This window comes from Hordeum vulgare, chromosome 1H, assembly GCF_904849725.1.
Source record: "Hordeum vulgare subsp. vulgare chromosome 1H, MorexV3_pseudomolecules_assembly, whole genome shotgun sequence".
Classification (NCBI taxonomy): Eukaryota; Viridiplantae; Streptophyta; class Magnoliopsida; order Poales; family Poaceae; genus Hordeum; species Hordeum vulgare.
Window position 1 is genome coordinate 5,022,103 of NC_058518.1, and position 19,131 is coordinate 5,041,233.

A 19,131-nucleotide genomic window follows, 5' to 3' on the forward strand; every position below is an offset into this window, starting at 1 on the left:
CAAGGCTAGGCTGGTGGCGAAAGGATACGTCCAGCGACCCGGCGTGGACTTTGAGGAAGTATTCGCGCCGGTGGCGCGGCTGGAGTCAGTGCGCATGCTCCTGGCCATTGCAGCACATCACGGGTGGGAAGTGCACCATATGGACGTGAAATCGGCGTTCTTAAACGGCGAGCTCAAGGAGGTGGTGTTCGTAGCACAGCCACCCGGCTTCGCGCGGCAAGGCGAGGAAGAAAAGGTTTACAGGCTCCAGAAGGCGCTCTACGGCCTCCGGCAAGCCCCGCGCGCGTGGAACTCCAAGCTGGACAGCAGCCTTGTATCGCTGGGTTTCACACGGAGCAGAATAGAGCATGCCGTGTACACTTGCGGTGCTGGAGCATCCCAGCTGCTCGTCGGAGTGTATGTGGATGATCTAGTCATCACCGGAGGAAATTTGCAGGAGCTGCACCGCTTCAAGGAAGAAATGAAGCGACTGTTTGAGATGAGTGACCTCGGGCTGCTGAGATACTACCTCGGCCTAGAGGTGCACCAGAGCACGCTCGGCATCACCATCAACCAAGCAGCCTATGCAGAGAAGCTGCTGGACAGGGCAGGCATGACGGGGTGCAATTCAACACACGTCCCACTTGAGCCAAACTGCAAACTGAGCAAGGCAAGCTCGGCGCCGCCGACTGATGCCACACTCTATAGGAGCATCATCGGCAGTCTCCGGTACTTGGTTCACACGCGCCCCGACATCACCTATGCGGTTGGGCTCGCAAGCCGTTTCATGGAGGCGCCGACGTCAGAGCACTTCGCCGCCGTAAGGCATATTCTCCGATACATCGCCGGGACGCGCACGCTCGGCTGCACTTATCGCCGTGGTGACCACCTGGAGCTGGAGGGATTCAGTGACTCTGACATGGCCGGCGATCTGGACGACAGGAAGAGCACATCAGGAGCAATCTTCTTCCTTGGTGGCAGTCCTATCAGTTGGCAATCACAGAAGCAGAGGGTGGTGGCTCTCTCCTCTTGCGAGGCAGAGTACATCGCTGGCTCAACCGCGGCTTGCCAAGGGATTTGGCTGGCGCGCATGCTTGCAGAGCTGCTGAACAAAGGTACGAAGGCAGTTAAGATCTTCATTGATAACAAGTCAGCTATCTCGCTTGGAAAGAATCCTGTTCTGCACGACAGGAGCAAACACATAGACCTCAGATACCACTTCATTCGAGATCACATCGAGAAGGGGACTGTGGTGGTCGAGTTCATCCGCTCCGGTGATCAGAAGGCTGACATATTGACCAAGGCTCTTGGGCGGACTCGTTTCCAGGAGTTGTGCAAGAAGATCGGCATCCTCGATGTCAGGGGGCGCACCTGAATTGGGGGTTCCAGGAGCTGCACGCACGCATTAGCATGGTTGAAGTTTGATCTCTCTGTCACGACTAGCTTAGGGGGAGATTGTTAGCAAATAAACTAGCGTGACAGGTTAAAGTTCAGGCTAGACGTAGTGTTAGGATTCAGTTTCGTCAGTCTGCAGTTTTTTCGGTATTCAGTTTCAGTCAAGCCTGAGGACGCGGTATGTGCGATCCCGAGGCCGTAGCTCGCGGCGAGCGCGCACCCCTGATCGTGGGATGGCACGATCCAGTAGAGGGGGTCGTCCTCGATCCGTTTTTCCAGTTCATCAGTGAATAATAGAGAGCAGAAAACGCAGCAGAAGTACAGCGCTGCACAAAACCACCTTGTCTCTGTTTCTCCTTGCCTGTCTTCACAGAGTGAGAGTTCGAGAGATTGAGAGGTAGGGGGTGCTCCGGCGAGCATCTCCGGCAACAAGCTCGGCGTCGGGATACCCCTCTTTCCGGCAGTCCTTGGGTGAACCACCATGTCTCCCAGCCGCTGCTAGCCGTCGCTGTAGTGCGTGCACCACAACCGCTCTGGAGTTCTCGACAAGGTGAAAAACAGAAAAGCCGTTCGCGCGACAAGGTGTTCGATCGCCGGAAAAACTTCTGTGTTTGTCTCCCTCCCCTCTGGTCGTGTCTACGACGATTACCATCCACTCGCGATTCCATTTTTGCTCTGAGTTCGCCGCCTTCCCTTCCTCCCTGAGTTCGCGCGACAGGTGGGCTCGGTCCACACGAGCCGGAAAAGCTATGTCTTGCTGCATCGCGACATTGTATCCATCTGTCCCCGTCTTTCTTTCAGCGGGTCTGAATGTTTCCTCCCTCCTTTCTTAGATACTCATGTGTTTCTGATTGTAATGGGCAGTCATCCTGTTAGAATGTTGTGCGTTCTCTCCTAGAACGTCCAATGTTTGGGCTCTGAGGATAAATGTGATGCTTTCAAACACTTGTTGTGTTCCGCGACTCCAGACCTCATTTGCATTCAGGAGACGAAGCTCTCAGAGCTTGGCAGTCGCACCGTAGTGAGGTTTCTGCCGTCTCGTCTCACGGCTTTTGAGGTTAAAATGCGGGTGGCACTCGATCGTGGCGACATTGTTATTGCTTGGGATCCCTCGTCACTCTCGCTGGTGTCGTCATTCGTCACCCGCTACTTCCTCACTGTCGTCCTCCAGTGCGCTGCGTCGGGGGTCCGGTGGTCTCTTACCAATGTCTACGCCCACTCTGATCACTCCCTGACTAACGACTTTTAGCATTGCTATGTTTAGCATTGCTACGAACAAGTGTAGAGCAACATCACCCAAAAAAACATGTGTTTCTTCTTCAATATCGACCACATGAACCTGACACGAGCTAGCTTCATCTGTCGAATCGTCTGTACACCTGGTCTAACCGTCAGGACCCCCCATCCTAGCTCGCGTTGATCGGGCGTTTTTTGACAATGGTTGGAAAGCGGAGTTCCGAGAGTCGGGTCTGTCGTAGCTCCCCCGCACCACTTCGGACCATGTCCCCCTCCTCACTGGTCACGGCCTCTACCAAAACGCCCCCTTCACACTCCTTCTTTGACCCCTCATTCCTCCCCACCACCCTTCCCGCAGTAATGCTAGACATACAAAAACTTACAAAGGTTTACTTAACCTTCCAAACTAACTCTTCTCTCCCCCCCGGTGTGGCTCGGTTCGTGCAATGGTGCGGTTGGTATCCTCGCTACTCGGAAGAAAGCTTTCAGGTTTGCCTCCAAGGTATGGAAAAGGCAACACCGGTTCATCCATACCTTTGATAATGATTGTTGTTTCTTGATTGACTTGCTTGATCTCTAGGAGGAATCGCATTCTCTCTTCACAGATGAGGCGGCTTCTTCCATCCAGAGGCAGTGCGCGCACTGGAGGCAGCGAGGAAATGTCACGCAGTCCGTGATGGCAATGCAAACATTCAGTTTTTTCACGCTTCCATGCATGTTGCTGGCCTACTTATCCAAGCTTTTGGGCCACACCACCCGGCCTGTCTGGCGCTTCAACCTGGACGCGCTGTACGTCTCCTCTAGACATGCGGATGGAGTGCAGTGCAGGTGGTGGCGCGCTTCGGGCCAGCCGAGATCAAAGCGACCGTCGACGCGCTTGACCGCTCAAGCGCCCCTGGCCCCGATGGGATTGGGCCGGCGTTCTATCAGGCCGCTTGGGGGTGGTGGGTGCGGGTTTCCTCCGCTGTGGTGTGACTGGGTGGACCTCATCCTCAACTCGTCCTGCTCAATGGTGTGCCGGGGCGTTGGTTCAACGTCAAACGTGGGCTGCGTCATTGGGATCCCAGCTCCCCCTAACTGTTCCTCACTGTCGCCGACGTTATCCAACAGCTCATCCATCAGGACGAGGTGATGCGTCACCCTCTGCTTTCGGAAGCCCCGACGGTGGTTCTCCAGCACACGGACGACGCTTTCATTTTCATGCGGGCGTGCGTCGATGGCGCGGCCCGTCTTCGTATGATCCTGGGCCTGTTCGCGGAGGCCACGGGGCTGGTGATCAACTTCATCAAAAACACCCTCGTCCCCGTGCATGTCAAGCCTGTGGTCCGGCGGCGGATTGTTGAGGCGCTGGGGTGCACGCGGGGTGTTTTCCCTCAGTCATACCTCGGGCTACCACTGTCATGGGAGAAGCTTCAGTTCGCCGATTTCCTGCCCATGATTGCGAAGGTGGACAAATACCTTGCAGGTTGGGCGGCGCGTCTCTTGACTCCGGCGAGGCGTCTCGTCCTCATCAACATCGTCCTTGACGCCTGGGGGTCGTCTCGTCCTCCGGCAAGCTATGCATATGTGACATGGGGGTCGTGCGGCCCGTCGCGCGTGAAGTTCTTCTGCTGGCTCCTGGTCTAGAGCCGCATCCACACCCGCGACATGCTGGCGCGGAAGCGCATCCTGGACGTCGAGGATCGATGTCAGGTGCCCGTTGTGCCGGGCTCCCTTGGAAACGGCGGATCATATGTTGTTTGGCTGCCCCTTTGTGATGCGCTTCTGGGGTAGCGTGAACGTAGACATTGATGGTGTCTCTGTCGGGGACATGGCTTCCCTCGGCGGTGCCGCCGCCGCGGCCGTCGACTCCAGGGTTGAGTTTGTGCTCATGTGCTGCTCGCACTTGTGGAAGCACATGAATACAGTGGTCTTTCAGCAATAGCTGCCGTCTCTTAGTCGCGTGCCCTGCTGATGTCGGGAGGATGCTGTGTTATGAAGCCAGCGCCTGCCGGCGGCTCAGCGCCATCACCTGGCCTCCTGGCTTAGTGTTCTTTCTCCCTAGATGCCTCCCCCTTCTCAAATCATGGGGTGTGTGTGTAACCATCTCGGATTTTATCCCACTTTGATCAAAGATGCACGGCCTAGCGGTATCAAAGGTGCACGGCCTCCAAGAGCAACAAATCTTCAATGAACTACGAACAATTTCTTTGTGCGCCTCATCGACCGAAGGTTCGCCCCTCCCCTCCTCTCGTCTCATATCCTGTCGCAGAGTTCCAACTCATCCGCGTGCGTGCGTGCGTGCGGCGCCGGTGGTCGGAGATGAGGATTCCTCCTCTCCTACGCCGACAAAATGAGCCTCCTTATCTGCATTCTTCTTGCCCGCGATTAGCCGAACCACATCAGACTAGTTACTGCTGCTGATTCATATGGTCATGCTACCGCATATAAGTCTAAATCTTGGTCAACCAGTTGGATTTCGAAGAATACTACATATTTCTTTCTCAGTTGACACTTGACAGTGATGTTGGAAGTGGCAGTACAAATTTCCTCTGTAGTGATGTTGGAAGTTGACAGTGATATTGGAAGTGCCAAAATGAAGCCCTCTTTTCCATTAACATAATATTTGCCTTTGTAGTATTCTAGTCTCCAAGAAAATATTTCTGGGTTGGTTTTGGTCAATGCCATGATCGATCATTCAGGCCACTGCCTTGTTGGTGGAAGAAGATATCCAGATCTCACAATCATAGTGCAAGCTTCCAAAAAATGGAGCCATTGTGGAAGCCCCACGATTGACTTGCCCGTGGCCCACGGCAGCCATTGTGGAAGCGTAATTCATGGGTGACTTGACCCAGGTCCATGGCCACTTGGGAGTGGAAAGCATGCATCATCTTGACTCCACTTTGGTATGCTACTAGGGAGCATGTCACTTTTCAGCCATGCCGACTAGCACATACAGTAGTTTTCATGGTGTCAATCTGAAACCTCATCTGAATTGGGTTGCTGCTGTCATAGTCTGAATTTGGTTGGTCCAAATTGATCCAGATGAGACAGTCAGCTGAACATATGGTTGGTCCTGGTCTATATATACTCCAGCTGGTACCTTGGCATATGGTTCAATAAGATCCCGGTTTTTACTGTTGTGTGGCTGGCTAATCGAGAGAAGCCCATCCCCCAATCCAACATCAACTCAACAAAACTCAAGTTCTCAAGGGACAACAATCTTCTCGTTGTCACAAACCGTGCTGATGCGTCAGTGAATCCCTTATTTGGTCCACTCACATTGTGAATAGGACACAAACCAGTCGCATAAACACCACCACCTCTGGTGCTTCTGTTCTCTTGAACAGCAGGAACCTTGCCCTACTCACAAATAGCAAAGTGATGATGTGGCAGAGCTTTAACTAGCCAACGGATATCGCGCTTTCTGGCGCCAAGCTTGGTTGGAACAAGGTCACCGGTTTCAGTGGCAAGTTCATATCAAGGAAAAGCCTCATTGATATGGACCTCGGCTCATATAGCCTAGAACTAGACACCAGCGGCGTCGCCATCCTCAAGCGCTGCAACAATCCCTTTGTAGTCTATTGGCATTGGGACTCCTCCAAAACATCATCACTGAATGTTCTACCAACCCTCAAGGCAATTATAGATTTGGATCCACGCACCAATGGTCTGTACACTTCGCCGGAGGAATCATGGTCTTCCCTGCTTGTCTCGCTAGACATCTTTGGCCAGGTCAAGCTGAATGTTTGGTCAGAAGCCAACCTGTCATGGCAAACCATATGTGCTGAGCCTGCCGATGCCTTCACTCCAGCTGCTACATGCGGACCATTCACAGTCTGGAACGGCAATACACAGCTATCCTGTGACTGTATGAAGAGCTTCTCTCAGAAGTCTCCGCATGATTGACAGTTTGATGATCGGACAGGAGGATGTATCAGAAACACACCTTTACATTGCAGCACTGGTGGTAACAACTAAAGCATGACAAGTTCAACTGACTTATCCTACCCCAATTCTCAAGTTGCATTACCCTACAACCCAGAAAGCATTGATGTTGCTACCACTCAGAGCAAATGCGAAGAAGCTTGTCTCAGTTCCTACTCCTGCACTGCTTATTCCTATAACAATAGCAGATGCTATGTCTGGCATGGTGAATTGCTTAGTGTAAATCTGAATGATGGAATTGATAATAATTCTAAAGATGCTCTTTACCTTCGCCTTGCGGCGACTGCAAAGTTTGAGAAAAAGAAGAAACAAACAAACATTAGATTTGTAACTCCTGCGAGTATTATTGGTTTTGGGTTGCTGGTGCTGATGTTGTTGGCACTGATTTGAAGGAACCAATTCAAGCCGTTATACAACAATCAAGGTAGTGGTGGTGGGATTATGGCCTTTAGATACAGTGATCTAGTTCGTGCAACTAAAAACTGTTGAAGCCTTAGATCAACTAGGCATAGATAGATCCGGTGTTACCATTGTACTCACCTAATCCCGAGCCTGATGAACTCCCAGCGCTGGCCATCGGTGCGGTGGAGTCGTCGGTGGCGTGAGGGAAGAGTGTAGCCGAAGGTTGTGCTTCCCGTGAGCACTGCGCTAAACCCTAGATCGGAAGGGGATTTAGGTGGAGGTCTGGCGGCGCGGTGAACCTCGTACCATGCGCCCCGGCCCCCACCACTTTATTTATAGCGCAGGTCACAGGGGCCCACCAACCATAACGAGTTGGGCGCCCCCGATCAGGGCGCATAGATCAAGGGCCCGGTGGGCCGTTGGGCCCACGCGGAAGAGATCAACCTAACATTCTCCCCCTTGATCTCAACTTTCACTTTGACTTTATACTTTTATTTGTTCCATCACATATAGGCGTGTAGAGCATGTCTCATCGTCACAGCTTAATTGCCGATAGAATCATACAGCCACAACACACCTTTTGTTTTGAAACAAATTCATTTACTTCTGGGCCTCTTATTATCCAGGAATCGTAGGCTTTCCATCAAACCCATGCCGGCTAAGTCTTCCTTGAATACACTGGGTGGTAAGCCTTTCGTTAGCGGATCCACAAGCATATACTTCGTACTTATATGCTCGAGACTTATAGTTTGGTCCTGGATTTTATCTTTCACAACATAATACTTTATATCTATTGTCTTGGCAGCATTGCTGGACTTGTTGTTGTGAGCATAGAATACTGTGGGCTGGTTGTCGCAGTATATCTTTAGTGGCTTGTGGATACAATCTACCACTTTCAAGTCGGGTATAAATTTCTTTAGCCATATCACCTGCCCGGTGGCTTCAAAACATGCTATGAACTCTGCTTGCATCGTAGACGATGCAACTATGGTCTGTTTAGAGCTTTTCCATGAAATAGCTCCCCTGCGAGAGTGAACACGTACCCAGACGTGGATTTTCTATCATCTCTATCTCCCGCAGAATCGGCGTCTGAGTACCCTTTTATCTCTAGGGAATCAGATCGCCTATATGTCAGCATGATTTCCTTTGTGCCTTGCACATAACGCAAAGCTTTCTTTGCCATCTTCCAATGCTCTTGGCCTGGATTTGCTTGATATCTACCGAGTACTCCGGTGATAAAAGCTAAGTCAGGGCGTGTGCACACTTGTGCATACTGTAAACTTCCAACAGCCGAAGTATACGGTAATGTTTTCATTTCATTGAGCTCATACTGATTCTTGGGACATTGATATTTCCCAAAACTATCGCCCTTGACTATGGGAGCAGGTGTGGCTTTGCTCTTATGCATATTATACTTTTGGAGAACTTTCTCTAAATATGCTTTCTGTGAGAGTCCTAAGACTCCATTTTTCCTGTCTCGGTGAATTTCAATGCCCAAAACATATGAAGCTTCACCAAGGTCTTTCATGTCGAAGTGTGAGGATAAAAACTTCTTTGTCTCTTGTAGTAGACCAATACCATTGCTTGCAAGCAAGATATCATCCACATACAAGATTAGGAAAATATATTTCCCATGTTTAAACTTAGCATAAATGCAATTATCCTCAACATTTTCTTGGAATCCAAATCTTTTAATGGTATCATTGAACTTGATGTACCACTGTCTAGAGGCTTGCCTTAGCCCATAAATGGATTTCTTTAGACGGCAACCGAGATCTTCCTTGCCTTCCATGATAAAACCCTTGGGTTGTTTCATGTAGACATCTTCTTCTAAATCACCGTTTAGAAACACCGTCTTTACATCCATTTGATGCAGCTCTAAATCAAAATGAGCAACTAGTGCCATTATGATTCTGAAGGAATCCTTACAAGAGACCGGAGAAAAGGTCTCATTGTAATCTATCCCTTCTCTTTGTGTAAATCCTTTTGCCACAAGTCGGGCTTTATACTTGTCTACATTCCCATTAGAGTCATACTTTGTTTTGTAGACCCATTTGCAGCCTACTGTCTTTGCTCCTTTAGGAATAATCTCTAAGTCCCAAACATGATTGGAACTCATCGATTTCATCTCATCTTCCATTGCCTCTATCCATTTTGATGAGTGAGGGCTTTTAATGGCCTCCTCATATGTGGTGGGATCACCTTCCATGTGGGCCATTTCTGTGTTGTATACTTTATAATCAATAGAAATAGCAGGTCTTCTTGTTCTATTAGACCTTCTAAGTGCCTCATTGTCGGGCACACTTTCTATTATTTCTTGCTGTACTTCCAATTCATGATCAACAACGGGTTCAGTCGGCTCCTGAAGGACAGGTTTCGGGTCTTCTCCCGCAGTTGTCATGGTTGGAGTTACAGCGGGTAGTGAGAAAAATGTCTCTTGAATCATCGGAATGGGTGGATGCACCCTTTTCTCCTCAAGATCAATTTTCCGAGCTACCCGGTTCCCCCTCATCATCTCGTCCTCTAAGAAGATAGAATGTCTCGATTCCACAAACTTTGTGTATTTGTCTGGACAGTAGAAACAAAAACCTTTTGACCTATCAGAGTAGCCAATGAAATGGCAACTCACTGTCTTCGGGTCTAACTTTCCAAGATTTGGATTCAACATTTTGGCCTCAGCAGGGCATCCCCACACTCTTAGGTGTTGTAGGGATGGCACTCTTCCTGTCCAGAGCTCGTGCGGTGTTTTGGGCACCGACTTGCTTGGAACTCTGTTGAGGATGTGAATGGCGGTTTTAAGTGCCTCCATCCACAATCCCAACGGAAGGTCTGATTAGCTCATCATGTTGCGTACCATATCCATGAGAGTACGGTTACGCCTTTCAGCTACTCCATTTTGCTGAGGTTCGCCCGGCATGGAATACTGGGCAACAATGCCAGTTTCTTGCAAGAATTTTGCAAAAGGTCCAGGGACTTGGCCATATGGAGTGTGTCGACCGTAGTACTCCCCCCACGGTCAGACCTCACTATCTTAATCTTTTTATCAAGCTGATTTTCAACTTCAGCTTTGAATATTTTGAATTTATCCAATGCTTCATGTCGGTCTTTGATTGGATAAATGTAACCGAAGCGGGAGTAATCGTCTGTGAACGTTATGAATGAATCATAACCATCCACACGTTTCACCGGAAACGGTCCACAAATATCAGTGTGGACAATTTCCAGTGTTCCTGTGCTTCGGTTTGCTCCTTTCTTTATCTGTTTTACATATTTTCCTTTAATGCAATCCCCGCATTGTTCTAAGTCAGAGAACTCCAACTTTGGAAGAATTTCATTTTTGATTAATCTTTCTATTCTCCCCCTGGAAATATGGCCCAATCGACAGTGCCATAGTTGTTGGGCACGTCGCATGGGAAACACAAATTTTCCTACGCGCACGAAGACCTATCATGATGATGTCCATCTACGAGAGGGGATGAGTGATCTACGTACCCTTGTAGACCGTACAGCAGAAGCGTTAGTGAACACGGTTGATGTAGTGGAACGTCCTCACGTCCCTCAATCCGCCCCGCGAACAATCCCGCGATCAGTCCCACGATCTAGTGCCGAACGGACGGCACCTCCGCGTTTAGCACACGTACAGCTCGACGATGATCTCGGCCTTCTTGATCCAGCAAGAGAGACGGAGAGGTAGAAGAGTTCTCCGGCAGCGTGACGGCGCTCCGGAGGTTGGTGATGATCTCGTCTCAGCAGGGCTCCGCCCGAGCTCCGCACAAACGCGATCTAGAGGAAAAACCGTGGAGGTATGTGGTCGGGCTGCCGTGGAAAAGTCGTCTCAAATCAGCCCTAAAACCTCCGTATATATAGGTGGGAGAGGGGGGACCTTGCATTGGGGCTCAAGGAGCCCCAAGGGGGTCGGCCGAGCCAAAGGGGGGAAGGACTCCCCGCCAAACCGAGTCCTACTTGGTTTGGTGGGTGGAGTCCTTCTTTCCTTTCCCACCTCCTCCTTTTTTTTTCTTTTCTCTATGATTTTTCTTCCAATGCGCATAGGGCCCTTTCTGGGCTGTCCCACCAGCCCACTAAGGGCTGGTGCGCCACCCTCAAGGCCTATGGGCTTCCCCGGGGTGGGTTCCCCCCCCCCCCCCCCCCCGGTGAACTCCCGGAACCCATTCGTCATTCCCGGTACATTCCCGGTAACTCCGAAAACCTTCCGGTAATCAAATGAGGTCATCCTATATATCAATCTTCGTTTTCGGACCATTCCGGGAACCCTCGTGACGTCCGTGATCTCATCCGGGACTCCGGACAACATTCGGTAACCAACCATATAACTCAAATACGCATAAAACAACGTCGAACCTTAAGTGTGCAGACCCTGCGGGTTCGAGAACTATGTAGACATGACCCGAGAGACTCCTCGGTCAATATCCAATAGCGGGACCTGGATGCCCATATTGGATCCTACATATCCTACGAAGATCTTATTGTTTGAACCTCAGTACCAAGGATTCATATAATCTCGTATGTCATTCCCTTTGTCCTTCGGTATGTTACTTGCCCGAGATTCGATCGTCAGTATCCGCATACCTATTTCAATCTCGTTTACCGGCAAGTCTCTTTACTCGTTCCGTAATACAAGATCCCGCAGCTTACACTAAGTTACATTGCTTGCAAGGCTTGTGTGTGATGTTGTATTACCGAGTGGGCCCCGAGATACCTCTCCGTCACACGGAGTGACAAATCCCAGTCTTGATCCATACTAACTCAACGAACACCTTTGGAGATACCTGTAGAGCATCTTTATAGTTACCCAGTTACGTTGCGACGTTTGATACACACAAAGTATTCCTCCGGTGTTAGTGAGTTATATGATCTCATGGTCATAGGAACAAATACTTGACACGCAGAAAACAGTAGCAACAAAATGACACGATCAACATGCTACGTCTATTAGTTTGGGTCTAGTCCATCACGTGATTCTCCTAATGACGTGATCCAGTGATCAAGCAACAACACCTTGTTCATAATCAGAAGACACTGACCATCTTTGATCAACTGGCTAGCCAACTAGAGGCTTGCTAGGGACAGTGTTTTGTCTATGTATCCACACATGTAAATGAGTCTTCATTCAATACAATTATAGCATGGATAATAAACGATTATCTTGATACAGGAATTATAATAATAACTGTATGTATTATTGCCTCTAGGGCATAATTCCAACAATAGTTTCGAGGAGTCGTGAGTTCTTTTTCTTTTCTTTTGATCGTTGTTCAACGAAGTACTTTGTTCATTCACATTCAACACATAGGGCGCTTTTTCACATAGCGATAATAAATAAAGCTCATCATGTAGAAATGCATTCCCAACATAATCATTATGAGACCAAATGGCACATTTGCCATGTCCAAAGAAACATTGATAATCGTCTTTCTCTAAACACCAAACACTTATTAAGTTCCTATTACATCAAGGTATGAAAAGCACATCCCTAAGCAGAAGTTTGAAACCACCGGCTAGCTCCAAGGAGACATCACCCACAGCTTCAACTTCGGCTTGGACACCGTTCGCAACTTCAATTCTTCTTGAATTTCTTGGCATAGTTATCGTCGAACTGAATCCCTGTAAAGAATTTGCAACATGAACAGTTTCACCTGAGTCAATCCACCAAGTAGATTTCGTAAACTTTGTATACAAGAATTCATTAACAAAAGAAACTATATCTTTACCTCTCTTAGCCATGAAGGTCTTTAGAAAAACAGGGCAATCCTTCTTGTAGTGCCCTTTCTCCTTACAGTGGACGCAAGTTTCCTTGTCCACTGGAATGTGCCTATGCTGATAATGGACAGGAGCTTTGCCATTGCCATTGCCATTGCCCTATGGCTTGGAGAGAGAACCTTTGTTAGGCGGAAAGCCCTTCTTCTTTTCCTTCACATAGTTAAGAGAGCCACCATGTGAGGCCTTAATCCTCTCCTCCTCTTGTGTGCACATTGCGATGACCTTTTCAATGTCCAAAGTCTCGGGCTGCATGTTGTAGTTGACTACAAAGGTCTCGAACTCCTTAGGCAACGAAGCCATCACCAGGTGGACAAGGAGAGCTCGTTTTATCTCCAGATCCGCATCCATAGGTTTGAGCTTAGCCGCCGTGTGGCTCATCCTAAGGATGTGCTCCCTTATGCCATGGCCACCACCATGGTAGTTCTCTGTCACCAGTTCTTTGATCAACTGGGTGGCATACGTCTTAGAAGAGCCAGTAAACTGACTCTTTATCTTGTTCAGCATTTCTTTTGCTGTAGGGCAATCAACAATTGATCCCACGATAGTGGTCTCAATGGTGTTCTTTATGAACGCCAAACATTTCTTGTTGGCATTTAACCATAGCCTGTTGCTGACGGAGTGGGACATCACCTCTTTTTCATAATTTGCTTGCTTTTTGTCCCAGCTCTCATCATCCTCATCAGCCTCTCTGACTGGGTCTGCAGGTGCAGCTGGCTATGGTTCCTCCAGAACCCAGTCCACCTCTGCAATGCAGAGAGCCATGTCCACCTTCCTCCACTAAGAGTAGTTGTCCCCCCTGAGTGTCGGAATTTCCTTGAGGCAGCTCATCAGATGGAAACCTCCTGAAATCACCAAATAAGCGAAGTCAGTACGACAATCATATGCATTAAATAACGTTGGTTAAAATAATCATATAATTGCCTATGCATATTAATCTACATTACCGTTGGGCAAATGATAGAAATAAATGCATCATTTTGCAATATGCAATATGACCGTGTGATTAAACAACGTCGGTCAGAATAACAACATGATCATATTCCATATTGCTTTTAGCAGCGGAAAACGTGAAATAAAATTTCATGTGCCTCTTAACTTTACAGAAAATAATTATGACATTTAAAATAAAATTCATGAACTTTATTAATGCTTTTATAAAATTCATGAACTTTCTTTTTCTGAGAAAGCTATTTTATTCTCAAAATACTTTCTACTTTTCTTTACAGAAAAATTATATAACAATTCTGTAAATATTCACAGAAACTTTGAACATTTTTAATTTCTATTTTTCTAAACATATTTTCATAGAAAAATGTCTAGAAAACACTTTTAAATCTGTCTAAGTAGACACAGAACGAAAATTCCTTAAAAAGGGAAAATGGCCGTCCTGTGGACTCTATTACTTTCGGCCCGAGAGGCTTCTCCCGCCGGCCTGAGGCGTTGCCTCGGCCCAACAGCCAACCGCCTCGGCCTGGTCAGCCAAAGCCGGCGTGCTCGCCTTGCTGTGGCTCAACAGCCCAGTCAGACTTGACCTAGGCAGCGGAGCGATGGGGGGGCGTCGGATTAAATCCGACGGTTGCCCAATCCTTTCGGTGGGATCAAAAAGGCCAGCCGCCTGGCCGAAACCCTAACGTGATTCATTTCCCCCCGCGCCGCTCTATCCCGTTCTCTCCTCCCTCTCTCGACAGAGAGACTGAGAGTTGCTCGTCTTCTCGTCGGGCATGGCCGACGGGGGGCCGGGCCCTTCCCTCGCGCGGTGGCTCTAAGGCCCCGCCGAGGTGGCCTCTCGTCGCCCCTCTCGCGAGCCGGCGCTGCACGCCCAAGGCCGTTCCTCGCGTGGTGGCATCCACGCCCCACCGAGGGTCCTTTCTTCCTTGAGCAGTTCGAGGTAGGGGAAGATGCGGCTGCTGGCTGTGCTCTCCTTTCTCGAGCAGCTCGAGGGAAGAAGATGCGGCCATCTTTACTTTTCTTGTTTCTGTGAACTTTCACCACCACGACAAAAAAAGGCCCGGATGTGTGACTCGATGGCGCCATCTCCGTCCCCTTTGCCGGCTGCGCGAGCACCTCTAGGGTGAATGCGCCGCCGTCAAACGGTTCGGTAGTGGCGCCCTTTGCCCTTGTTTTGCATCGTTCCCCCCCCCCTCTCCTTTTTTTGTTGTCTTTTGTCGGTTTCAATCCGATCTTCTTTTGGATCGAATATGATCCATACTTTGTTTTTCCTTTCGGATCTTGATCTGTACTTAGCCCCCAAGGGGCTAGGTTCTTCTTCCCCGCACCTCGGCTTACCGATGCGTGTGGGGATCGAGAGGAACAGGCGCGGCCTTGCGGCGGCGCTTCTTTTCCGACGAGGCCGTAGCCATCCCCGGTGCCTTGCCTATATAGGGTTCGTAGGGGTAGGGAAAAAATGCTTTCTTTTCTTTGTACCGAATAAATCTCTGCCTAGTGGCTCATGATACCAATGCTGAAGCCTTAGATCAACTAGGCATAGATAGATCCGGTGTTACCATTGTACTCACCTAATCCCAAGCCTGATGAACTTCCAGCGCTGGCCATCGGTCCGGTGGAGTCGTCGGTGGCGTGAGGGAAGAGTGTAGCCGAAGGTGGTGCTTCCCGTGAGCACTGCGCTAAACCCTAGATCGGAAGGGGATTTAGGTGGGGGGTCTGGCGGCGCGGTGAACCTCGTACCGTGCGCCCCGGCCCCCACCACTTTATTTATAGCGCAGGTCACAGGGGTCCACCGACCATAACGGGTTGGGCGCCCCCGATCAGGGCGCATAGATCAAGGGCCCGGTGGGCCGTTGGGCCCACGCGGAAGAGATCAACCTAACAAAAACTTCTCACCAAAGCTTGGACGGGTGGTTTTGGTTCAGTATACAAAGAATTCTTAAACGGGTCGACTAATATAGCAGTGAAAAGGCTTGATGGTGCCCGTCAAGGTGAGAAGCAATTCAGGGCTCAGGTGAGCTCAATTGGACTGATCCAACATATTAACATAGTAAAATTGAAGGACTAGAATAACCAATGCTCCGCTCACGTCACTCTCCAAGCGAGGGCGACTCGGGCGAAACCAATGCGTCGCCGCCGCCCTTCACTTAGCCCCCGCCCCCTCGCCGCCGTCGGGCGCCACCGCCGGGCAAAGCCCGTGCGGCAGCCGGCGGCGGCGTGCCTCTCCTTGCTCTGTCGTGCGCGCTGGACGTCCCTCTACGTCTTGGCGTGCTTCGCAGGAGGCTGATCTGGCCTCCTGGCCTCTTCTGCGGCACAGTGGCGATGTGGAGGCCCCAGGCTGCGGCAGCTTCGTCCTCCACTCCTCCTCGCGGTGGAGTCGCGGCGGCTTGTCGGCAGGCGGTGGTTGTGGGCTTCGTGCCCGGATACGGCGGGGTGCAAGCCGTCAGGGGTCTTGGGATCACGTGACCGGACTCGTTGCAGGATCCGGTACTGGTTGCGGGTTGGGGAGACATAGTTGCCGGTGAAAATCGAGCCGACGGCGGACGATGGCGGCGTACTGCGTCGTTACCTTGATAAAGGCTTCGTTCTGTAACTACTGCCGGTCCACTCGTGTTGCTCTAGGGGAAACCCTAGGATTTGGTTTTTCAGATCGGACGATGGCGGCATTGCGGTGTCGTTCCTCTCTAGGGAGCATCATTTGTGGAGCAGCGCTGGAAGACAGAGGCAGGAGGTGGACCATCTTCATCCTGCACGGAGTTTCGGTGGTGATGTCAGGTCATGCCTGGCCGACAGGTGCTACGCTTTGTCATGCCTGTTCGGCAGGTGCTACGCACGACGGATCTTACAGAGTCTTCGCGTCTGGATGGATGAGCGCAGGGAGGTTGATCCACTCGTGCTGCTCCAGGGGAAACCCTAGGATCTGGTTTTCCAGATCGGACGATGGCGGCATTGCGGTGTCGTTCCTCTCTAGGGAGCATCGTTTGTGGAGCAGCGCTGGAAGACACAGGCATAAGGTGGAGTATCTTCGTCCTGCACGGAGCTTCGGTGGTGATGTCAGGTCATGCATGGCCGACAGGTGCTACGCTTTGTCATGCTTGTTCAACAGGTTCTACGCACGACAGATCTTACACAGTCTTCGCGTCTGGATGGATGAGCACAGGGAGGTGGCGCCGTTGGGCGTCGTGGTGGCGTCGATGGATGGCCGGACTGGCATGGATGATGTAGATTTCTCTCCTGAAGATGGGTCAGCGGTTCGATGATGATGGCAGCTTCTAAAACGTGTGCATGTGGTGTACGCTTTAGGTCTGCTGCACCGGCTGTTAGTGCCGATACGCTATGTGGATGGATCAGCGACGACACCGGTTTATATATGGGGAGTGAGAGCACTCCACATTATCGTGTTTTATAGGTGTGAGTAGGGGCTTCGGGTGGCTTGATGTAGGCTCTTGTCAGACCTTTGTAGAATAAGTAATAAAGATGGATGTATGCATCGATTGATGCAGAGGCCAGGGGTCTTAACCTCCTTTTCAAAAAAAACGTAATAAAATTTATTAGTTTCTGCTGCGAAGGTGATCACAGGTTACTTGTGTATAAACACATGTTAAATGGTTCTCTTGATGGTCATCTATTTGAGAAGAGCAATGTTGTTGTTGTTGTTGTCGAAAATTGGAACACCAGATATCAAATAGCCTTAGGAGTTGCCAAAGGATTCTCTTACTTGCATCAGGGTTTTCACAAATGCATCATACATTGTGACATTAAGCAAGAAAACATACTCGTGGACGCATCTTTTGTTCCTAAAATTGCAGATTTCGGATTGGTGGCGTTTGTGGGAAGGGATTTTAGCCGATTTCTGACTACATTCAGAGGAACTGCTGGTTAGCTTGCCCCAGAGTGGCTTAGTGGAGTTGCAGTCACACAAAAAATTGATGTTTACGGCTTTGGTATGGTACTGCTGGAAATCATATCAGGAAGGAGGAATTCCTCGCTCGAAACATCATACAACACCAGCGGCAGTAGCATTTACCAGAATGTTTAATACTTCCCTGTGCAAGCGATCAGCAAGCTTCACAATGGAGATGTGAAGAGTTTGGTGGATCCACAATTACATGGTGATTTCAATTTGGAAGAAGCTGAAAGAGTTTGCAAAGTTGCATGCTGGTGCATAGAAGATAATGAGTTTGATCGGCCGACAATGGGGAAAGTAGTCCGGGTTCTTGAGGGTCTGCAAAAGATTGATATGCCCCCAATGCCAAGACTACATGCAGCTGTAACGGTCTAACAGAACTATCTGAAGCTGCAACTTCAATGTATTATAATAACTCATAGAGAGTGTTTGGTATATAATCAATGTTATCCATCTTTGTTTCAGCACATTCTTCAAAATTGTAATGTTGAGTGGAAGGAATAAAGCAAGCATTTGTATCAATGTAAACAAGCGGTTGCTAAATCGTCTGTTATTTGCGTTTCTGTGATAAGCAAGCATTGCAGCAAAATATGGCAGAACAAGAAATATACATATCTTTTGTGGTTGGGATAGTTCGATATATATCCTTAAATCCTTGAATCAAAGGAAGATGTTGATATTTATATCCCACTACGTGTTCATCATCAATAGCCTGCATAGCCTTGTCATGCCTCGTCCTCCCTCGATGGTGGGGCCTCTTCTCGCACGACAACATTAGCATGGTCCCACAGTGCCGACACGGCTGTCTGGCTGCGATGGAAACATGCTAGATGAATGATAAAATGAATCCAGGCTTGAAGATGGCCAAAGAGAACATGAAGGTATGTAAATATGTTGACTACTCCCTCCATTTTTATATACAAAACCACAAACCCATAGTATAGGTAGGGCGCGGGTGGCGTCGGAGTGGGGTACATGGCGTAAGCGTGAGCGTGGGCACCGGGGCGGGGTCCCAAAACTCCGGCGGCATTGGGGGGGGGGGGGATCCAGCCAGGGCGCGGCGAGGGCAGGGCCATGCCGTACGGGGCGAAATATCCGGTGAATGGAGAGAACGACGGTAGTGAAGGCTGGGAGCGTCCGGAGGAGTCATGGCGGCCACGTCCACGGCCACGACCACGGCCGCGACCACGATCACCATCGCCGCGACTACGGCCGGCGGGCGGATGAGGAGGGTGGGGATGTCCTTGTAGGCGATCGGAGGAGGAGCGATCCGGCTGTCCAGTGGGTGCACGCTCATTGGATCCACGGGCGCCAGACTCGGAGCCGGCAGTTGGGGCTCGTTGGAAGGCGAAGGCGGAGGCGCTCTCCTCGGCGGCGCGTTGCGCCTGCGACTCCTCTGCAAGCACCACCCGGGAGAGGACGGTGTCGAAGGGTAGCTCTTGATCACCGAGCATGACGCGAATCGTGTCAAGGCGTTTGTCGAGACCATGAAGGAACTGGGTGGTGAGGTCGGTTTCGCTGACGGCGTGGTCGATGTCGGTGAGATCGTCGGTGAGGAGCTT

At 50.0% G+C, this 19,131-nt stretch overlaps 2 pseudogenes; both read left to right on the forward strand.

Moving 5' to 3' along the window:
- The first annotated feature begins 4,420 nt into the window (after positions 1 to 4,420).
- Positions 4,421 to 6,498, forward strand: LOC123395004 (annotated as a pseudogene).
- Positions 6,499 to 14,095: 7,597 nt separating this feature from the next.
- Positions 14,096 to 17,944, forward strand: LOC123395011 (annotated as a pseudogene).
- The last annotated feature ends 1,187 nt before the right edge of the window (positions 17,945 to 19,131 follow it).